The following is a 21,707-nucleotide window of genomic DNA, read 5'->3' on the forward strand; positions in this document are numbered from 1 at the left end:
TTTCCACATGTATGAAATCTGTAAGATTGGTATGTTTTCCAGTGCTTGTAGTAAGTATATTAAACATTCTTGTGAATCTTCTTGTGTGTTTATAGTGAATCCTTCCATTCCTGCACAGTAGTCCAATTCCTGTCTTATTCCAGAAACACTGTATGTGTTGTCAGGATTGTTTGTTGCATTTCTGTGAAGGAGTAACATTTGCAAACACAATTGGTCTCCGCCATTTAAGAACATGTTTTCAACAATTGGTGGCAATTGGAATAGAACATAGATTGATACATTTGCTTAGCAATTTACACCAATTGTATTGGAAAATTTGAATGGACCAGACAGTTCTGTGTTTGACCATTGGATGGAAGTGAAAGTAGTTTCTTTGAAGAGGTAGTTGTTTTTGTTTGTGCAGTTGGGTATGCATTTGTGTTTTCAGTACATCCTTGTTTGGATGTGGTAATTGATGAAGTAGCAGCTGCTTATAATTCCTTTGGTGGGATTCTTTTGAGATCATGTTTAAGTTGAGTTTGAACTAGTTTTCTTTTACAAAGTTTGTATTTTTGAGGAACAGGGTACATTTTGAGATGGGGTGTATAGAGTGCACATAGTCTATTCTACCCTACAATGCAAGGAATATCAGCAGTGACTTTACTTGCATCAGAATTGACTAGAAATAGTCCTTTGAGTGTACGTAGGTGTGACAGGGCTATGTAACTCATGCCTTCTTTAAAGACTGTGCTGCCAATATCAATCAATGCTTGATCTATGGTTAGACCTTGTGATTTATGAATGGTGACTGTGTATGCTAGAGACAGAGAAAACTGTTCTCTGCGTACATACATATCTTTGAAAAGAAGGAATCTGGCTGTTGCACGTCTTATCTTTTTAACTTCTGTGTCAAAGTCTATATTGAAAAACTGAATGCTGTTGTCACGTGGGTATGTCTGGAATACAACAACTTTGAGGTCTGCAGACTGACACATGTTTCCAGTTAGTTCTCTGTATTGGAAATGTTGCCAGAGATTTACATTTCCTATGTTGCCAAGAGTTTTACGGCACAGTTAGTATCCTAAGGTTTTAAAAATAGGTTCACATTTTACTAGTGTTAATTGAAGAATATCTCCAAAGATAATGACGTGTTTTCCTCCAAAGAGTTCTTCGTAGTCTGTTTTTAGGACTTCTTATAATCTGAGGTGGATCAAAGCCAACATTAGGTTGGAGACCATGCTCACCTTGCCTATTAGGAGCATTTTTATTTGTTTCAAAACTCTGCGTAGCTCCATAACCGCTTTGTTTTGGTGTTCTACTGGAAGGAGTAGCAATCGATGTAAACTGACAACACCTATTTTGTAGGCAGCTAAACCTATAGGTGAAGTTACAACAGCTGAAAGGTTGTTGTTTGTCAATTGATGGAGTAATTTGCTGATGATTTTTTATTAAGAATGCATTGCCTGAACCAGCTTGACCACTTACATATAGGAGTTTAGGTTTATAGTTTTCACAGGTACACATTTTAGTTTCGTGCTGCATACCATGATGAATTTCTTTAGTTACTTTTAGGAAAATGCTACACTGCTCATTGTTTAGTTGTGATTTCAGTAAAGCAAAGTCTTCTGCAGAGTGCTCATATTGGCACATGGTGTTTTCAACTTCAGTCATGGCTAATTCTGCCTCATTTGGTATGAGTAGCTGTCCAAGTGCTTCTTGGATTTCTGTAAGAGAAGGTTGACTGCTGTCAGGAGTGTCTTTGTTTAGTTGTGCTTGAAGTTTATATCTGTTATAGTGCTTTCATTTGCGTTGTAAGCTTCTTTATAGGAGGAATGGATGTCCAATAAATATTCTTCTTTTCTCCATGGTTTATAAAGTTGGAGTAGGGACATGCAGTACAGTTCTCTATGTTGAGAAGTTCATAATGATAGCTTCATATGATTAAGCGGGCTGCATTTGGTAAGTTTAACCAAGCTGCCCTCACAATCTTTGACTATGTATTTATCTTTTTTTCACAGCTGGTCTAATATTATGTTTGTATGAGAAATTTTGGGCTGTGTGGTATAGGCAATTGGTTTCTAAAGCAGTACTCATGTTTGGGTAGTATGTGTCCAATATGTTGTTTTTCAAAATGTCTTGGCTGTTGGGGTCGGTTTTGGCTATTGTTTCTATGTCCTGGTATGATTTGAGAACTCTTTTTCTGGATGCAGCAGGACCAAGGCTTAACTAGACAATAAGATTTCCCATACAAGGCAGTGCCGGTTAAACAGTCTGTGACTTCGTAGCAGCCACATTCTCTATGGGAGAGCATTTTTATGCCAAAGCTGAACAATTTTTGTAAAAGTGTTTTGTCAAATGATATGTCATCCCAGAGGTCTTTCAGCTCTGTTTTCTCTGCTTTGGTTAAGTAGGCTGTGACATATCGTGCAACTGCAGTGGAATTGTCTGCAATGCACTGCACATCGATGTTTACATACCATAGGAGGGCAATGATTGTATTGTAATCATTGATGTACTTTGATGCTTTGGTTCTTTTTATGCAGTGTGTGTTCTTAGTGATTTTCCTTTCAAACTGTGTTCAACCAAAGACATGACGCTGTTTACTTGTCCTTTTTGCTGAAACTGGTCTACGGAAACCAAACGCGCATTTGGTGTAGTATTTGCCTTTTTTAAATTAAAATTTGTTTTTAGTGCTTACACACCTTTACAAATTGTTACAAACATAAAAAATGGAACAAACCATTAATACAATGTCTTCATATACTTCAAACATAGACCTTTCTGATTATTAGAACATTGGAATTCATCTTTGCACTGCATCTCAAGACATCTTTTGATCTTCTTATACACGCTACATATTCTAATCATGATGATATTAACAATCAGATCTGCGTGAATTGATTAAGTAACATTTTTCACATCAAGTATGTTAAGTGCCTGCAGATGTTGCATAGCAGGGAAGACATACAATAACAAGGAAACAATTCTGTTTCAAGTTTCCTTTCATTCAAGATTCTTTTCAAGCTCAGCTTCTATATAGCGTATAAACCTCACAGTTGCTAAAATAATGGCATTATTCGTCCCCACATGCATCCCATCCAAATAAGATTCCTAGCTAGGACAGCGTGGGCTTTTCAAACTCTTTCAGCATAAGAGATCTAGTTTCCTCAAAGTGTAAACAAAAAAGAAACAGATGTTTTGTCATTTCCTGGGCTTCATTACAAAATCAACATGCCACGTTACAAGTTATATTTTCATTTATGAACCAATGTTTCATCCGGGTTTTAGTATGCAGTAGGTCCATACGGAACCGCATGTATGTGTTGCGTGATTTATTGCAGGGACATAAAATCAGATATGGAAGACGAGGAGTTTGGGTGTGCCTGAATTTTGCATATTCTAAAAACGACCCATATGAATAAATGAGATCTGCACATTCAGCCCAGTCATTTAACAACATTGTTTGGGCTAATTTCATCTTCAAGTAAATATCCATAGGTTGCATATTAATCTTCGCTAAAAGTTTATGCATTTTCTGTTTGAATTGAGCAATAGATGTTAGATAATCATTGGACAGCATCTTTGCAAAGTCTTCATATTACGGAATTTGCAGGAGCAAAAAGCATTTTCATATAATTAGAAAGAAGACGCCAATTGTAACGAGAGGCTAACGAATGTAGCCCTAATTCATGCCTCAGGATTGCATTCGATAAATATCTTGGTATCCCCAAGTTAGCTTTCCAGATTTTACCTTGGAGCATATCTAAATATGGGCCAAGGTCACTCAATTATAGATCCACTCCATATAGTAGGACCGCCTACACCTAGTTGCCATAAAATTCAAACAACAGTGATAATGACAATGTACAATATTTGTGGAAGATTAATTTCATTTGACCCATTAAGGGCAATAGTTTTTCCGTAAAGAACGCTTTCCATCTCTTTAGTGAAGTATTATTTGAAAGGTTGAAACCTAAATAAGTTAGGTTTTGTACCAAATTAATTTCCATTAAGTTGATCGTCCATTTAAATTTGCACATTTTTTTGAGATTAGAAAAAATAATGATGTTTGATTTTGAGGGATTAACCGTGAGGTTGTTTAGGTTTCAATATGCTAGAAAGCTCTCAAGCTTATTTTGGAGTCCCGATTGGGTGCTATCAGATAACAATGCATCATCTGCATTGGCTAGCCATGAGATATGAAAGTCTCCTACATGAATTGCAAATGATTTGGCTGAATTCCAGATGTGATCGATGTCAGCCAGGTAAATATTAAACAATACAGCTGCAAGACTGCAACCATGTTTGACACTGATCGTGCTGGGGATTGACTCTGTCAATACACCCTCACGGTTGATCCGCACCTTAAAGTTGGTGTTGTGATGTAACATAGCGATGAGTGCTACCAAGTACGGGGGGGTTTCTCATCAAGCATTTTCTGCCATAGGTTCCCTCTAATTACACTATCAAAGGCTGCTTTCAAATCAATTGAGGCTATAAATATAGGACCTTTGTCGGAGAGTTGAGATGATGCAATAAGATGGGCTAATATGCAAGCATTTAGAGGAGTTCCCATGGCTTTTCAAAACCCCACTTGGACTTTACGCAGGCCAGCGTTTGCTCAAATCACTGCTTCAACTTCTTGGAGGATCAATAGGGTGAATATTTTTGCCGCAACATCGATTAGTGCTATGGGGCGAAAGTTGTTAGGATTATCAATAGGTCCTTTTTTATGTAATTGAATAATAATAGACATGAGCCAGGACGTAGGAATGGTTTTAGTTCTAAAAATGGATCAAACAATTCTAGCAAAATGCTCGCCCAAAAACTGGGATCGTCTTTAATTACGCATGGCGGAAGGCCATCAGGGCCTGCACATTTGGAGGCTTTTAGTTTTTGGATAGCGTGAATTATGTCATTATATCCCCAAGGACAAATGTCGGGAATATGATGACAAACCGAAGGCCCATCAGAGGACCTGAAAGCAGGAGGCAAAGAATATTTATTTTAAAAAAAAGAAGTCCATGTTAATCTATCGATCGCAGACTCTACAACCATATTTGTGGGCTTGCCAAAAGTTCTAATTGATTTCCATATGTCCCTGGTCTTAGGTTTGCACAGCTTGGACACCATGGCCGTCATTATGACTTTGGCGGTAGCCATCCTGCTATTGGTATTACTACTGGTAAAACCAGACGTGCAGAGCTGGTCCCGCGAGGGGACCTCATAATCGGGCGGTACGGGGTTGACGGCATCGGCACCTTTACCGGCGGCGTTAACCCCTTACCACCTGACTTATAATGAGGCCCTATGTCTTGATTATCTTCTAAGGAAGTCTGTAGACAAATTCTGTGTATCGCTGTCTTGTATTGCATCAGAATCTGGGGTTTTTTTTGTGAATGTATGATTTCACATCAATGCCCAACAAGGACTTCTTTATCTTTCCTTTAAGAAGTGTAATAGTGTGAAGAGAGTATGGAGAATGGATCGTGACTGAAGGAACACATTTGTGAGTAGAAGCAATTGCACTGAGGTGGACTTTGATCAGCTTGATGTTCCATTGCAAAATGTGATCCAAATTCAGAACAGAATCCTTTGAAGGGACCCAAAGGTAACGGTTTACAAGAAAAGATAACCTTCGGCATGTGGCAGCATTCCACTTGATGGAAAGCATCACTCTATCGACCTGAATTAGTGCAAGAACTGGATCTAGCTCAAAGTAAACATTGAGTAAACAACAAAGTGACTTTCTGGAGATGATCCCCAAGATTAGCTGTTAGAGTAGCAGTAAGTGAGAGAAGCCCAGAAATCTTCCTAGATGCCGCTACATAATCAATCAGCGATGAAAGAGTTCCTCTGTGCCAAGTAAAGTTAAAGTGAGAAGCAGCGGGCACCATTACATCAATATCCCATCCTTTCAGGAAACGGAAACACGCTCTTCCATTTTGGCTCAAAAGCCTCAAATGGACAGAATGCAGAGGCTTAGAAACGAGCAGAGACAGTGGGTATAGTGTGGCATTAAAATCCCCACCGATAATTGTTTCAGCCTGAGGATTGATAGTATGTGCTTCAAACAGAGCACTATGGAATGCTTCACAAGCTTGCGAAACTGTTGATGATGTTGGATTCCAGTATAGCGAAATAAGGAACAGATTTCTGCAATGGTGTACATCGAATTCCACTTCAATAATGAGATATAAATCCGATTCATAAGTATGTTTGATAATGAATCGTAAGTTATTATTTATTAGAATTTAGAATTACCAGACCCCCTATTGGTCTACCTGAATTTTTTTGGGTTGCATAGTGGGAAATGGACGTGTAGCTGTCAAACTGAAGTTCTGTCAAGCACATCGGTTCTTGAATCAGTAAGATAGACGGCACTACGTGAGGGGCAGAATTTAACATCCATTTTTGAGGTTGTTAAATCCGCAGCCATTCCAAGAAATAATACATAGCTCATTTGATTATGAAGTCACTGGGGGAGGAATAATAGCTACAGCAGCTTTTATAAGCGGTTCTAACCAGGTAAGTCCGTTCAATGCACTGGTTAGTGATGCTAGTTGTTCAATCATGTGGTTTGTGTTGTCCCCATTGGTCGCAACATTATGTTGTGCCACCAAAGGAGTAGATTTTATTATAGGCTGATAATCTAAGAACGACATGGCTTCCTCAAGGGATGAGAAAGCATGCATTTCAAGTCCCAGCAGAGCTAGGTTGGTTTTAAATTCCCAAAGCAGTTTGGCAATAATTGGAGATTGAACTTTAGCTAACATGTGATTGTTATTGTGATTCAGAAGCCGTATCCATTCTACATCGTTGGTAACCAGACTACGTAATGAAGGAATTTTAAATAACGCATTCTTTAAGAAAGAGCGACTTATACGGACTGTCCCATTGGTGTTTACGTCACTCTTCCAACCAATTGTAGTTTTCATCTCGTTAGGGATATCATAAAAAGACACAAGATTTGTCTCGGCTATTGCCAAGGGAAAAGGTGACGAGTTTGCCCCTAAACCATTTTTCAGCTTAGCATTATTCATGCTTGGGGGTGCCGTCGCATGAGGTCCCTGAGGCTGTCTAAGTCCCAAAGATTGATCAGATGGGCTCTGTGGTTTTATTTGTTCATTTATGTTTTGCACTACATCTGAAGTGGATGTGGCCATAGCAGCATAGGACGGGGCTGGTCTGGGTGCATTAAGGTGAATGTCAGAAGCCTGTACAATGCTGGTCTGAAGTGAAACAACTGCAGGCAGAAGTGTAGCATGTCCCAGTAGGTTTGCTTCTGCTGTATTGTGACTCACCTCTGGGGCTTGTGTTGGCCTCATCGAGGGAGGGTTGGGACGAACATTTTTTCCTTCAATGTTTTGTGAGGACATTATGGGTTTATCCGTATTTTTATTATCCAAAGCCGCAAAATAAGAGTTCATATTTGCATGTACAAGACAAATAAAATGTTCACATGCAACATTAGAAAACTGCATCTGCAGAGGATTTAAGCCAGACCCTGCGCTTACAGCTGGAGGTTGTGGAGGTGTGACAGAACACTTGTGGGGAGCTATACTCAAGAGAGCATCTTCCTTAGATATAATTTGAAGAACTTTTTTGCTTTCTTCATTCAGTTGACTTAAATTAAGGGCATGTTCTTCACTTGCGTGTTTATTACTCAAGACTATGTTTGGCTTTTGCTTTTTTACCTTTGTAGGAGGTTGTCCTGCCACTTTGCATGTCAGAAGCTTCTCGGGGCATCCTTCAATGCCTTTTGCACGATAAGGCTTTTTATTACCTTTTGGTGATTTTTTTAGCTCTTCTAGACATGTAATAGAAGACCCCAGCGGGCTCTTCCTTTTCCCCAGACTCAGCATCTAAAACAGCAGCGGCATGTTCTTGATCTATGATGTCCGTGATTGCAGATGGACTATCTGGGGAATCATCATAAGCAACTGTTGCCGGTGCTGGTTGAGGCTCTGTGTATAAAGATTGCTGTATAAGTTTGGCTTGGAACAGGATCTGTTCTACCTGTAGAAGCCGCTCATGTTGAAGTTTGACTAGAACGATCAAGTCTATTGGTGAGGATGGAGGGACCTCACTTGCAAAATTTTTGGGTTTGTTTAGTATCTTTGCAAAAGAAGTGGGCATTCCATTCATCAATAGAAGATCATCAGCAGTTTGAGTTCCTATGTTCACCGTTGCAGCCTGAGAAGCCTGTTTGGCTAGCTCCCTCTGAACAATCATCACAGCTTTCTCAGGACATGCTAAGTGAAACTTATGAAAGGCATCTTGAGCCAGGACAAATTCTTCAAGTTTTGAAAGTTTTTCTGTATTAAGCAAAATGCTATCTTTCAAGTCTTTTAAGAGGGAATGAGTGAATTCATGTCCTCGATCAAGCAAATTTAAAATTCATGTTAATACAGGAAAGTCATTTATCTCCTTTTCCAAAAGGTGGTGGGAACCTGCTTCTGGTAAACTATAGGATTCAGGAAAATGTGTCAGGCTTAGTACTGGAGAGGGTGCATTACTAAAGCCTTTAAGAGTGTTTTGGGGCGAGGTGTTCTCTACAGTCTCAGGATCTTCCCTCGGAGAAATGGAAGACATTCGGGGCAAGTTAGATATTTGCACAGGCTCCATGAATTTGGGTGGATAACTTGCCCTTGAATGAGCAATTGTGTGGGCTTCATGTTAATGCACATGCTCACGAAAGTTGCCGAAAGTCTACACAGGAGTAGAGGGACCTAGGGATAGGTGTATATGTCTATCTAAGTCTGCCATGACTACTGGTGCTAGCATAGATATATCAGATAATGGAGTGAACATGTACTCCTGTGCCTCAACTTCTGCAGCATGTTAAATTTTTAAAGTGTCTTTCTCGGAAAAAGGGTCATGGGTTATGTCAGTGTTAACCACATTCAGGAAACATGGTGCATTTGGATTAGGAACATTAGGCTCAACCTGTGCCTCTATAGAATTCCTGCGCTCTAAAGTCTGAAATGACATAGATAATAGTGATCATTTTCCATTTAGGGACATCTTACAGTTTAGATTTTTTTTGCTCGGGCTTGTGAAGTGTTAATCTTTTGTAGGTGTCGTTTACCATTTATGAGGGTTGATTCTATTACAGAAATGTTAAAGGGCTTTCAATAGCTGTTGAATTACTTAGAATCTAATCTCCTCGCTTAGTCAGGCGATATATTGCTGACTGGTACTTCTAAAATCCTTTTCTGCTTGAGCAACGTGAGGTCTGTTGTCAAAAGTAATGCAGGTAGTTTTGTAGCCAGTTCTGAATGCCCATGCACACCAAAGTAACAATGTTAACAAAGACTCCCTAAGATCACTAAAGTGACCCACAATATGTATGGGTTTTCTACCTCTTACCCCTCGCCTCCTAGCCGAACAGCCAAACAGCTACTTTGGAAGCTACTTCGGATACGCGCATGTGATGTGCACGCGCCTCAGTTTAAGTAGCTGTGACAAGTTGTGTGTGGGTGGGCTGGAGGAGGGTTTAGAGGGCGGGACTGTGGAAAAAAGAAAAAGAACGTTATAGGCGTTTGAAGAGAACCAAGGAAGGTTTTCACGCTTACAGGACTAAACAGCAAGCATGTATTAAGTTCACAGTTTGCACTTAGAGTCCACAGTTCAAGCTAGAAGTCACCAGTGCAATGATGAAAAAGGAACATGTCCAGAATGAATGAATTCAAGGTTTTACAAGTGGCCAAAGGTGCTTTAGTCCATGTTGCGGTCGCCCCTATGATTCCTCTTACCGATGGCATCTTGTGGCTGGACAATTCACAACACTGGTACACATGATGGAAAGGACCTTCAGAGTAGCGAGAACAGCCAAACAGCCACTTTGGAAGCTATTTTGAGTTTAAGTAGCTGTGACAAGTTGTGTGTGGGCGGGCTAGAGGAGGTTTGAGACAAATGAAGTGCAGCATGGCAATAAAGCGATGATGGAAGTACCTTGAGACATTTGCAGGATCAAGAGAGCAGAGTTCTCCTGGTGTTTTCATGTCTATATCTGCTTTGTTTTCATTTGCTATGCGTAGGAAATTGTGCAAATCTTCCCATGCAAACTCTGCACAACTTAAAAACACAAACCATGTGGGCAGGCCAAGGTTTCGTATCATGCAGTGTACATCTGCATAACGTCGGAACCAGTATTCTTTTGTACCACGCATGTTTGCTAAGAGATTTGTAATTCTTTACTTTCAAACTTCATCTTTCTCTTGCACCTTTTGAAATAGCTGCGTAGCAGATATGTTTTGAAAATTGGAACCTGTTTTCAATGTGTTTGCAACTCTGTAATATAGAGTTGCTAGTTCACTTTCGAAGAGGAGGTGGAATATGTATTCAACATTTTGTCTGAATCTTGGGTCTTCAGAATACATTCGTAAAGAGCAGTATTCTGATGCTGTTATTTGTGTGCATCTTCCATCGTACCTTCCACCTTTTCCAGTAGGAAAAAGTAGAGGAAAGGCTTGTGCTTCTACACTTTTTTCCCTTATATTGATTGGGGATCCTTTGGCTTGCAGCATTTGAAATAATTCCAGTGCATCGTCTATGGTGTCTTTGGAGTGCAGTGGGTGAATTGTATAGTGGTCTAAAATATTGGAGGCTGTAGTGAGATCTAGAAGTTCAAATTGCCCAGTTCCTAAGGAGTCCTCAATTATTTCAGAGGTTTCCCCCAGGTTTTCTTCAATGTTTATTTCTTTGTAGTATTCATTGTTGTCTTTTACATATTGCAGGACTTCCCTAACTTTATGTAAGCCCACTAGTTGCTGCCAATTTTGTTTGTCTTTTGTAGGTATACCATTCACTAGGATAATCAAAGATTGATCTATTGTCCATTGCACTCCTAGAGTCTCTACATTTTCTTTGAGATCTAATGGCAAATAAACTACTTTGCCACAAATGCCTTTCAGTAATTCAGAGGGAGGCAGTTTTTCTGTTTTTGGTTGAAGGCATATTATTGCTTGAAATCGGTGCAGTGTTTGGATTATAATGCTCTCATACAAGTTAAGTTGTTGGAGTGGTTTTGGCAGTTGGAATATTTCCAAGTTATTAGTTATAGCTCCTGAAGGAATTTGGTTGTTTTCAAGTTTTGCAGTGCAGTATCTGTAAAGTATTGAGGGGTTAGTAATTGCGTATTTGTTTTCTGCTATTAGATAGAGAACTAATTGGAACCACTGGGATTCCTCATTGTCTTCTATTTTGTACATTATGTCTACAGTTTTGGTGCTCTTGTTATAAAAAAGTTATGTGGCAACAGACACATACTTGGTTTGGTACTTCAGCAGATGTGCTTTTAAACTTTAGTATTTCTTTTTTTTCATGTGTGTAATAGCGGGTTGATATCTGCAAGGTGGTTGCTACTCTTTTCTAAAGGTACTGGATTTTTTAAAATATTTACTTTGGATGTGGTCTATTTCTTCGAGCAGTTCTTTGGCTGTACCATGGCTGTACCATGTCATTTAAATGGTCAAGTGCTAAAGCAGGACTTTTTGCATAGAACAGTTGAATGAGATTTTGTACAGTACAGAATGGCGTGTTGCTAACATTTTGAAATGGTTGAAGGTGCTTTTGCAAGTAGGTCCAGAAATGCAGGCTAATGAATGTCCTCGTAGTCCTGTGTATTTGCACACTGGACAGGAGTCTATAGTTTGTAATATCCTAATTTTTTATTTGTCTTTGCCTTTCACATACTGATTGAGGAACTGGCGTAAAGATGTAAAAGATTTTATTTGCACGTTACACATTGATGTGCACATCCATTTGTAGAATGGACGTATTGGTTTGGTGGAATGGAGAGTTGATTGTAAGTTTGCTGGGGATATTCTTGTGAGCAGCATTTCTACTTTCATAATGGTATTGTCAACCTTTTCATACCCTTGTCCACTGCTATGTATGTCAATTGGGTTTGTTTGCTTTTGTTTGTATTTGTCTTCATTGAAATATGTCTCTGTGCTGGTTATGTGACTCCACTCACTTGCACAGACGTTTGCAAAGGTATCTATATTGATATTCTATCTGTTGCAAAGTAATTGTTGTAGTTTAGCAATTAATTATGTTAGTGGTTTTATTCTGTTTAAAACTAATGTAAATAATTTCCTTTTAAGAAGGATTGCATTGTCGTTGAGAGCTTCCATGATGAGTTTTCTGCAGTACACAGGCAGAACACTACAACAGTATGGGGCTTACTTTGTTGGATGTGAACAGTAGGTTTCTTCTGGGTTCTATTTTCCACTTGAGACGCCACTGGCTTTCAGGACAGTGCTCTTCACTGTAATTGCAAAACAAGGAAGTTAGTACATGTGTGTGTTAATGGCACAGTAATTGCACTTGGAGAACACATTATTTAAAGTTATAGAAGGATTTCTTTGCACGAAGAGTTAGTGGGTGTGTTGAATTGCACAACTTTGTATATGAATGGGGACTTGAGAGCATCAACATTGTTGCTATGGGGGCAGTGGTGTCCTTATAAGTATGAACTTTTGCATGTGTGTGCATTGCTGTTGCACTATTTACTTTGGAAATTGATTAGTGCAAGTTGTAGTAGGGTGATAAAAAGGCTCAGAAAGATGTTCAGATTGCAATGGATTAGGTTTTTGTGTGTGGAATTCCATTAACTTTCCCGTACATAGATGCTTGCTACATGAGTGAAGAAATCCTTTCTGTTGTTTGATTTATTTATCCACAATTACAAATGGCGTTGTTCCCAATTTACACATGCATTTGTTTGCTTTTGAAGCAATGGTGCGTTCTGTCAATTGTGCAAAGTATGTACTTGCCATGCTTTGTGAACATTCATGCAGTTTCCCTTTTCTGTGTGCATTCTGGGCATTTCACATAGGACCTGCCTTTTCAACTAGCTGTAAAAGTGTTTCCAATGTGGTTTTCTTTTTTTCATTTATGAATAAATCATAGAGAGTGGTGATAAAATGGAAATACGTAAAATAGTTATGCAAGTGGGCATTAAATGAAAAGTGTGTAAGCATGCAGCATTGTAAGTAAGTGCCACTTGATGTTAGGTAAATGGGACAAATGACAGTATGATTATTTAGTAGGTTATGCAAGGTAAGTGGCAGGTATCCTGTTCACATGCATGCAATCTATGTACTTGCTATGCTTTGGTAAGATACATGCAGTTTTCCATTTCTGTGTGCATTGTAGGCATTTTATAGCAGGTGTATTAATGGGGGGAGTGGTTGTAAAAATGGCAGAAAGAATGATGAGAATAACAGTTTGCCCATTACAATGTCTAATATGGGTAAAAGAAAATGTTGAAAGCACACAGCATTGTAAGTGCCACTTGATGGTAGGAAATGGGGCAAGTTATTGTATGTGTATTGAGTAGGTTATGCAGGCTAAGTGGCAGGTTTTCTGTTTACATGCATGCAATCTATGTACTTGATATCCTTTGGTGAAATACATGCAGTTTTCATTTTCTGCATGCATTCTAGGCATTTTATCGCAGGTGTATTAGTGGGGGAAGTGGTTGTACAAATGGCAGAAGGAATGAAGAGAATAACAATGTGAACATTACAATGGGTGATATGGGTAAATGAAAATGTTGAAAGCACACAGTGTTGTAAGTGCCACTTGATGGTAGGCGATGGGACAAATTACAGTATGCTTATTGAGTAGGTTAAGCAGGGTAAGTGGCAGGTATCCTGTTCACATGCATTTGTAAAATAGTTGGAAATGTACTCTACAAAATATATGCATACCTGTAGATTGTGTTGATGGATGCAGATGTGGATACATCTGGAAGCAGATATGTTGGCGAGTTGTACAGTACTTTGTTCTGGAGATACAAAAAAGGTAGAAGGCACCCCTCACTCGAAAGGACAAGGCATGATAACCTGTTCAGTGGTTATTAACCACATTGAGTGTTCGCAGCCATTGCTTTTTGCTCACTGTACCTTCACAGATGGGAAATATCCATTTGCATATCAGTCTTTGTCCCGCCGACAAGAGCAGTCCAGCACCAAAATGCTATGGCAATTCCTCTCTGAACAAGAGTACTATCAGCAACCCCATACACGTGTTTCAGCCTTGTTGGGCATCATCAGTGAGGTGAAGCTGAGCCTCTCTAAGCACAGTGAGCAGGGAGTCCACGTCTGGTTGCCCCCAGGTAACCTAGGGTGACCAACCCCAAGTTCCTTTCAAAAATACAAAAAAGGTAGCAGGCACCCCTCTCTCGAAAGAACAAGGCATGATAACCTGTTCAGTGGTTATTAACCACATTGAGAGTTCGCAGCCATTGCTTTTTGCTCACTGTACCTTCACAGATGGGAAATACCCATTTGCATATCAGTCTTTGTCCCGCCCACAAGGGCAGTCCAGCACCGAAATGCTATGGCAATTCCTCTCTGAACAAGAGTACTATCAGCAACCCCATACACGTGTTTCAGCCTTGTTGGGCATCATCAGTGAGGTGAACCTGAGCCTCTCTAAGCACAGTGAGCAGGGAGTCCACGTCTGGTTGCCCCCAGGTAACCTAGGGTGACCAACCCCAAGTTCCTTTCAAAAATACAAAAAAGGTAGCAGGCGCCCCTCTCTCGAAAGAACAAGGCATGATAACCTGTTCAGTGGTTATTAACCACATTGAGAGTTCACATCCATTGCTTTTTGCTCACTGTACCTGCACAGATGGGAAATATGCATTTGCATATCAGTCTTTGCCCCGCCCACAAGGGCAGTCCAGCACCGAAATGCTATGGCAATTCCTCTCTGAACAAGAGTACTATCAGCAACCCCATACACGTGTTTCAGCCTTGTTGGGCATCATCAGTGAGGTGAAGCTGAGCCTCTCTAAGGACAGTGAGCAGGGAGTCCACGTCTGGTTGCCCCCAGGTAACCTAGGGTGACCAACCCCAAGTTCCTTTCAAAAATACAAAAAAGGTAGCAGGCGCCCCTCTCTCGAAAGAACAAGGCATGATAACGTGTTCAGTGGTTATTAACCACATTGAGAGTTCGCAGCCATTGCTTTTTGCTCACTGTACCTTCACAGTTGGGAAATATCCATTTGCATATCAGTCTTTGTCCCGCCCACAAGGGCAGTCCAGCACCGAAATGCTATGGCAATTCCTCTCTGAACAAGAGTACTATCAGCAACCCCATACACGTGTTTCAGCCTTGTTGGGCATCATCAGTGAGGTGAAGCTGAGCCTCTCTAAGCACAGTGAGCAGGGAGTCCACGTCTGGTTGCCCCCAGGTAACCTAGGGTGACTAACCCCAAGTTCCTTTCAAAAATACAAAAAAGGTAGCAGGCGCCCCTCTCTCGAAAGAACAAGGCATGATAACCTGTTCAGTGGTTATTAACCACATTGAGAGTTCACAGCCATTGCTTTTTGCTCACTGTACCTTCACAGATGGGAAATATCCATTTGCATATCAGTCTTTGTCCCGCCCACAAGGGCAGTCCAGCACCGAAATGCTATGGCAATTCCTCTCTGAACAAGAGTACTATCAGCAACCCCATACACGTGTTTCAGCCTTGTTGGGCATCATCAGTGAGGTGAAGCTGAGCCTCTCTAAGCACAGTGAGCAGGGAGTCCACGTCTGGTTGCCCGCAGGTAACCTAGGGTGACCAACCCCAAGTTCCTTTCAAAAATACAAAAAAGGTAGCAGGCGCCCCTCTCTCGAAAGAACAAGGCATGATAACCTGTTCAGTGGTTATTAACCACACTGAGAGTTCGTAGCCATTGCTTTTTGCTCACTGTACCTTCACAGATGGGAAATATCCATTTGCATATCAGTCTTTGTCCCGCCCACAAGGGCAGTCCAGCACCAAAATGCTATGGCAATTCCTCTCTGAACAAGAGTACGATCAGCAACCCCATACACGTGTTTCAGCCTTGTTGGGCATCATCAGTGATGTGAAGCTGAGCCTCTCTAAGCACAGTGAGCAGGGAGTCCACGTCTGGTTGCCCCCAGGTAACCTAGGGTGACCAACCCCAAGTTCCTTTCAAAAATACAAAAAAGGTAGCAGGCGCCCCTCTCTTGAAAGAACAAGGCATGATAACCTGTTCAGTGGTTATTAACCACATTGAGAGTCCGCAGCCATTGCTTTTTGCTCACTGTACCTTCACAGTTGGGAAATATCCATTTGCATATCAGTCTTTGTCCCGCCCACAAGGGCTGTTCTGGAGGTGCTTTGCAATCACAGCAGACTTGTAGCCAGAGTGTTCAACAGTAGATCTAAAGTGCTGAATTGTGATCACAGAGGTAGATGTATACGTCTTAGATGTGAATGGTGGATGGTTGTGTGATGGTTGTGTCACTGCGTATGTGTAGCCAATGAGGGAGTAGCGCAGAGAGTGATGGGGAAAGGGAAGAAGGGGCACCCCTATGTTACGGGTTACACGGACACCGCGGTAGTCAACGGACAGGGCATGTCACATCCGGGGCTTCTCAGCATGCCTGGCATGGAAATGAGACTGGGGGGATTAGCCAATCAGGTGCTGAGGTTGTGATTGATAGGGAGAGAGGGTAATAGTTTTGTCATTGATGTGTGCAGTGAAGATGGCAGAAGTACAGAGAGTTAAGGTGTTGTTGGTTGGTGATTTATTTGTGAATGTTTTGGAGAGGTATGCCAAGTCAAAAGATTTTGCTGGCAATTTTGGTTTTGAAGGGGTGGAGGTTTTCTGGGGCAGTGTGCCTGGTCACAATTTGCAAGCAGTGCTTGCAGTTTGTAAAGAAATTGGCACTTTCAACACTCCTGAATTAGTAGCGCTACATTGTGGTGCACTGTATTTGGTATTTTCATTCTTATTTTTCCCAGTGCAAAGTTGGTTTTCTCATATATACCGCCAAGAGCAGTATGGAACAACCCCAATGTACTCTGTCCCCAGCAAGATGCTGGAAGGTGTATTGTAAACAGAGGCATGTCTGCATTTTTGTGCAGTGCTTGGATGTTCTCCTGTGACACTGAGAACATGAATTCTCTTAATTTGACCTTTTCTTTTACTGCAGATGGCATTTCTTTGTCCACTATTGGAAATGCCATTTTGTTCTACAGTCTAAGGGATGCTTTGAAGAGGTTCATGTACGATTGTAAGGAGGAGAACAAAAAATACAAAACGAAAGGTGTTTGTTTACAAACACCTTAAAAAAACAAAAAAAGGCTCTTTTCAGAGCCACTACCAAAGAGGAAATGTGCTACCCTGGTTGCAATTTCTGTCTCCACCCTGACAAATTGCAATATATGTCCGTGGAGAGAGCGGTATTCTGCGGAGCGCACGTGCCACATCCAGTGCTTTTGATGCTGGCAGACATGGAAATGGGACTGTAGAGGCCAGGGGATTGGTCAATAAGTTTTCCTGGGTGTGGTGTGCAAGGAGAGACTGTGGCAGAAGGTCTGTTTGCTGAGAGGAGTGCAGATGGCCATGGCTGTTTCTTTCAGGATGCAGAGTGTCCGGATTTTGGGAGGCTCTTGGGTACATTGGTTGCAGGTGTATGCAAAACATGGTGGAGTGGCTGCACATTTTGGATTCCATCATGTGGATGTCCACTGGTATGGAGTGTGTGGAATGAAGTGGCTGTATTTGGTTCCTCTTTGTGCCACTTTGGTGACACATCATCATCCAGACATTTTTATTATTCATTGTGGCAGGAACAGTTTACGACATGTTACCGGCATCTCACTGCATTTTGCGATGAAGGAGGCACTTGGGAAAGTCATGAACATGTTTCCAAACGACCGTGTAATTCTTTCTCACAATTCGCAGAGACAGATGTGGCTGTGCTCTTCGTCATTTGGTCCGCAAATTGAGAAAGTGAGGTGCAATGTCAACAAGGCTGTTTGCGCCTTTTAGAGAGATGTTGGCATGTCGTCCTTCCACAATGAAAATATTACATTTCGTAGCACAAACATTTTTCGCAGAGATGGAGTCCATCTTATTGATGCTGGTAATCAGCTTTTTCTGCAAAATATTCAAAATGCATAGCAGCCCTTTTTTCAAGTATAGGAAGCATTTTTCCAGTATATGTTGGCTTCTTCCACCCTTCTAAAAACAAACAAACACCACAAAAGGCTCTTTTTAGAGCCACCACTTTCCCCTGGAAAAGAGTGCAGTGTTTTTGAAAGTCCCACCCGCGGACCTCTCAGAATGCCCAGGACCCTGAACCATTTCATTGGCACTTCCATTTTTAAACTGTGAAAGGTGGCTCTGAAAAAAGCCTCTTTTTTTGTTTTTTGTTGTTTTGTATTTTTGTTATACATGACACATAAGGAAAGGAAGGGAAGTTAGGGTAGGGAAGGGGCACCAACAACAGGGATAAGAAAGGGCAAGTGGAGAGAGTACAATGTTGGGTGGGCCTAACGTAGGTGGGGGCCCTCTTTCTCATGCTCCCAAACTGAAGCCTCGAAAGCACTTTGAAATTGCTCTCCCCTGCAGAGTATTGTGTTGCAGTACATGCACAATACAGTCACCCTCAAAAGGTAAGGGACTGCTGTGTTGCCTATGGCCTGCGATGCTGTTTCAGGGATGTGCTGCCCCACAGGAGTGTCTCTTGTGGTGGAAGGAGCAGATACAGAGGATGTTGTAGAGGAACTCAACCTACTACTTTGTTCAAAGGGGCCGACCCACTGAACTGCCGCCTTGTGGTTCGACCTCAGGTATCGCTGCATGGAGGTGGTCTCGTAGCTGTACATACCCGGTTTGCCATGACTGAACACCATTTTGCACTCAGTGCAGTGCACCGTGTCTGAAAGTTTCTTGGGTACCCCTGCAACGGTGGAAAGAGCCTCCACACCCAACACTCACGCTGGCTGGCAGTAGGAAGGACTTCCACTACCTCATCCTTGTCTTTCCTGGCCTTTTATAGGGGTTCTGGGGTGCGCTCTGTGGACACGGGATGCTCCACTGACTTTTCAGACCCCAAAGCAGGCTCAAGAAGCTCTAAAAAAGTGTCCAGATCGACAGAGGCATGATCTGGGACCTGTGCAAGGGTGAAGTTTCACAGTAAAACATCTTGAATTGCTAAATACACTTTTTGGTGTCCGGGGGCCCGGACACTGCTCGTGGACAAGGGCCTACACTGAGCGTGGGTGCGGTCACATGGTGATGTTGTGGACATTCACGAATGGGACAGGTGTCCGTAGGACACCTATTGCGTGGGATCAGTTGTGCACATGCACATAGGTGTTCTACGGACACGGTTGGGCTCCCCGGAATAATTGAAAATGCAACACACGTGCAGTGCACAGTTCCAGACAGGCACGAGGTTCTTAGGACCCGGAAGGTGGGATGTGCATGCGTCCAGGTGTCCGACGGACAGGGCTAGAGTCCCCGAACTAATCAAAGGTGCGTCACAACTTTGCAGACATGCGGACAGGATCAGTGTTCTACAGACACCTCCATTTTGATTGCGGACAGCCCGGACAGGTTAAGTGTCTGTAGGACACCTCCATTTTGATTAATTATAGACATTCCGGAGTGTTGCGCTGTCCGCGGACTTGTAACAGCGCTTTTAAAAATAAAACGCAGACACATACAGCAACAGTATAGATATAACTTTGTTTACACACATAAATATACAAATTACAAAAGAGAGGGGGAAGCAGAAATTGAGACATATACAGGGGAATTGGGGTTTTCTAGAGGTTGGGTATTAGGGGAGAGAGGGATCGAGGTCTCATCATAACATGTTTGGTGATGAGGAATTTCTGGGGATGGTTGGCTGGGGCAGGGAGAAGGGGTACAGGTGAATGTGGGGCAGTGATATTTTATATTCTCCATGATATGTCTTTGTACGAAGTCTTTCAAATCAGGAAAAATGTTCATTAAATGATCAATATTTTCTTCGAAGTGCACTAGATGATTTTGCACAGTATCACTTTGTTGTTCCATATGCTCTTGGAGTTGAACATGATGTATTGTTTCTGGGGCCTTGCCGTTATTTTCTGTATGTATTGTTAAAGAAAAAGAAATGTGTCAGGTACATGTGAAACAATGGCTTACTTTGGAAACTGCACTGTGTACCAATACTACCACTGTCTTCACTCATTTCATCCCAAGGAGAATTTTCTTCAAGCCACGCCAGGGTTCTAGCCATTTCTGTATAAAAACGAGAAATTATTTTTTAGTGTAGCATACTGAACAAAGTGCGTTGGTATAGGAATAAATGTAGTGCACTTACCAGTTTGTTGTTCAGTTGTGCTGTTAGTGCTTTGCAGGTGTGCTGTTGACAGTTGGTTTGCCGTTTCTGAATAAAGCAGCAGTGAGGTAATTCAGCTGGAGGCATAGGTTATTTTTGTTTACAAGTGAGGCGGAACGGGTTAACGGGACCCGCTAAAGGAGGCGGACCCGTTAAACCCGTTCCGCCTCATTACAAGTTCTCCTCGCGGGTCCCGGTAAGTAACGCCTGGTCAAACCAAGCGTGCTTACCGGGTCCCGCGAGGGTAAGAGGGAGCAAACAATGGGCCGCTCATAATCGGCCCGTTGTTTGCTCGTTCCCCCATTCCCATTCAGCCCTATGGGGGCTGAAATGGGAATGGGGAAGGTCCAGAACCGGGTTCCTGGAGGGAGGAATTTCCGGACCCTCCAAACTCGGAATGGCCTGGTAATTCCCCATTCTGGGAACCCGGACCCGATTTTTGAGGCAGCCATGCCACCAATAGAAGGTTGGCTACCGCCAAAATCATAATGAGGCCCTTAGTTTCTGAAGTATACAGTTTTTAGACCTAATTTATTTTTGTTTGTAATTCACTTACGTGCTGCTCTTTCAGCATGTTCAGTGTCTTTGTTGTACGCTAATGCAATGTAAAATACCCTGTGAGCTTTTGGGAAGTGTGGATGCTACCCGAGGTCCACAGACCATCGCATAGTCCGCGTACACTGTACCCATCAGCATGGGGCCGGGTGGTTCAGTATGTTGTATGGTATATCTATTCAAACTAAGGGTATCCTGGTAAAAACCTATGAAGTTCAGTGAAAAAAAATTCTTGAAGGGACATTATGGTTAAGTTGCGCTACTAAAAACCTATCAAATTCATTGATAAAACATTGTTAAAGGGACGTTATGGTTCAGTTGTCCTACGAAAAACCGATCAAATTCAGTGCAAAAGCTTTTTTAAAGGGACATTACAGTTACTTTGCACTAATAAAAACCTATCCATATTATGATTACAAGTAAAACCGAAAAACACCAGAAATTCGGCAGTTATGGTAAGCGAAGCAACCATAGCTCGCGCTACCACCATGCACTGCTATGACTAACAGCCATGTGCGTCACATTTTTTGGAAACGCCCACCATGTTGTATCCGCAGATATCCATGGATAGCGCTGCAGCAGAAACAGCTGGAAAACATGTTTTGGGGCATCTGGTGTTGGGTAGAGGGGCTGCAAAGGGTGCAGGAGTGAAAGATGGTTCATATGTTGTATTTCTTTAGGTGGAAGAAGACTATGGGATGTATTCACATCCAGGTGTTGAGTACCGAAAAGGACGTTAAAAGGCTTAACAGCCTTTTCTGTACTTAAGACCTATTCTGAAGGTGGGGCATTCTTCCGAAGTCGAAAGGAATGCGCCACTTTCGGAAAACATGTGGCAGTTGCTAGGATGGGTTGGAAACCAACCTAGCAACCGCCACATTCGTAAACTGGCTTTTTTGAAGCCTATTCTTGTGGCACTCCTCCAGTTTAATATGTGCGCTAAACTAGCGCACATTTACGGTACCCTTTTGGTGCCGTTAAACTGGAGGAGTACCACAAGAAGCCTTGTTTGG

The sequence above is a fragment of the Ambystoma mexicanum genome, chromosome 9 (assembly GCF_040938575.1).
Source record: "Ambystoma mexicanum isolate Mex_15411 chromosome 9, UKY_AmexF1_1, whole genome shotgun sequence".
Lineage (NCBI taxonomy): Eukaryota > Metazoa > Chordata > Amphibia > Caudata > Ambystomatidae > Ambystoma > Ambystoma mexicanum.